This window comes from Triticum dicoccoides, chromosome 4A (genome assembly GCF_002162155.2).
Source record: "Triticum dicoccoides isolate Atlit2015 ecotype Zavitan chromosome 4A, WEW_v2.0, whole genome shotgun sequence".
NCBI lineage: Eukaryota > Viridiplantae > Streptophyta > Magnoliopsida > Poales > Poaceae > Triticum > Triticum dicoccoides.
In genome coordinates this window covers 13,107,885-13,110,638 of record NC_041386.1, presented here as the reverse complement: position 1 = coordinate 13,110,638, position 2,754 = coordinate 13,107,885, and positions in this window count along the sequence as shown.

Genomic DNA, 2,754 nt, shown 5'->3' with positions numbered 1-2,754 from the left:
TTATTCCGTGCAAGTCTAGTGACGCCCTTTTCCATGCTAGTTTATTTTGGAAATGCACTTTATGTATCAAATGAAACTGCCGGTGTGACACTCCCTTACATATAGCTTTCAGCTAGGTTGCTCTTGTACAAAATAATCAAATAAAAATGAAATATCTGATTACTGCATATCCCTACACCTCCTCGTATGGTAATATGTAGTTATTTTTTATTGTATTTCCTAACTAATAATCCTTGTTAGCACTCTTCTCCCATGAATGTGATGCACTCCACAAGAAATGGCGTTCACCTAATTCTTCTTTGTTGCTGAACATGCCGAAGCTTTGGGTAGAGCAGTAGAGGCATGTGAAGATTTCATTAATGCACCATGTATACAATGTACAATGCAATTTGTGTCTCCTGCTACATGTTTATTTTTCTGTTGTTTATCTCTTGGCAGAACTGATTAGTTATAATTACTATAAACACTGGTGTGTATGTTGTCATTCCTTTAGCCAATTTGTATCTATGAACCTCGAGATTTACCTTGATCACTGAATAATGTATGATTATGTTTATGTAAATTCAATATGTTTTGTCTAACCATTTATTTAATAAATTTCACATAATCGTATTGTATAAACAGATGGGGCGCGGCATCGCGTGCTATCAATGATTAGTCATATAAAGAAAACTCTTAGCTAAAGGAATGTCTCGTGTCATCTAAGGGCTCCTTTTATTCAAAGGGATTATATAGGAGCTTGGTAGGATTAGAATCCTTAGGGAAAAAAAATTCTACGTCGGTCGTTTAATTCATTGGATTGAACCGTGTAGGAATTTTTCCAAAAAAGATATATATCATGTGTAGCACTTCCTCCATTCCTAAATATAAGTCTTTTTTAGAAATTCCACTATAGAGAGTACACTCGGATGTGAATATAGACGCCTTTTAGAGTATAGGTTCATTTATTTTGCTCCTTATATAATCTATAAGTGGAATCTCTAAAAGGACTTGTATTTAGGAACGGGGAGTACATTTCATCAGACTTTTTATAATTCATTTGTTTTTTCTCTGGTAGCAAACACTCTATACTAATAATATAGGATTCAAGTGAACATATCACTCCAATCATGTATCTTTTTTTTCGTATTTTTGCGTTTTGAGAATCCTACCTACGAATCGAAGAGGGCCTGATCTTCTTTATTGACTCCCTTCTCAAACTCACACATACATGTGGCCGGGCTATGTATACATACACGGGCGACCCACTAGGATTGAACATACTCAAACAACAAGCTTATTGCTTTCCTGAACAAGGCTAGCAACTCCACGGTTGCTGATCGATCGAGGACCAGCACTCAGTACATGACTTTGAACGCTTGGACAGTGTTACCCGCTGGCGCACTTGGCCTCGCAGTCCTTGACGCAGGCGTTGAGGCAGTCGTTCATGCCCATGCTCCAGCAGCCGTTGCATCCCACCTGCCCATCCCCTCTGCATAGGGGGGCGCACTGAAGGCCGACGGTGGTCTGGCACGTCGAATTCATGGGGCAGTAATTCCTACAGTACTCACCGCATGATGCTTTCGCCGGGGCCGGGGCTGGGACAGGAGCCGGCGCCGGTGCTGGCGGGTCGAGTGGCGGACGGCAACGCCCCAGGGAAGGCAGAACCAGCGTGGCGAGGAGGGCGGCGACGACGGCTGCCTTGAGCGTGAGAGTCGGTGAACCTGAAGCCATTGGCTAGAGGGGAGAGGAAATGGAGCAAGAGAAGGTGTGTACAACTGTACACAGCTAACACAGGTGATATGTAGAAGCGGGTGCGATGCTATTTATAGCCAGGCGTCTAGGAACTCTAGGTAATTTGCTATCATAGTTAACTGACTAGCTATGAATACATGGACGGGTTACTTATCGATCGACGCAAAATGCACATGGTTACAGCTTACAAGTCAAGATCTGAGCCATGGCTGAGTTTACCAATTGCAAGTTGCACTTGTAAGAGAAAGTTGGCTTGAGGATATAGAAGTATACATAAACAGCTTGCAAAACAATCTTATATTATGAGATGAAGAGAGTACTTGTATGTTCGAACAAGGCAGATTTTAGGGGAGGAGCATACGACTTCCAAGGCAGACTTCGTTTGAGCAAGCCATTACGTGCCACACACTTTTTTTTTCTGACATGTGGCACTAAGGAGTATAAATTACTCATTTGGTAGCGCTAGATGGGGGTCAATCCGAGCACCCCCTGGCTAAGAGCAACTCTAGCAAACCCCGCAAAATGCCGGCCCGCAAAACGCGTTTGCAGTTCGCGCAAAACCGTTTTTGCGGACCGGCGAGGGCTAGCACAGATGCAGACCCCTCAAACGAACCCGTAAAAAAGTATATTTGCGAATATGTTTTTTTACGGGTCGGCTATGCGGATTTTGCTCGGGCAACAACGCAACGACCCGCAAATAGAAAAACTGCAAATCTGAAATTTGTTATAGGGTTTCACAAACAAGTTCAAATTCAAATGACATAAACAGTTTGCGCGTGAATAAAAGTGAACTTCATTACCCAAAAGAGGGCATGCAAAGGTATGCGCCCATGTCCGGCATCATCTTGGGGGTCGATCTTCACTCGACGCCATGGAGTCCATCTTGAAGTTCATCGGCGCCATCGTAGCCACCTCCGTCGCTTGTTCCAACTCCCGCACCGAAATCATCCACATTGCCACCGTATGGAGCAGAGAAAACATCACCGGAACTGGCAGATGGACCGGCCGAGGCGACCATTC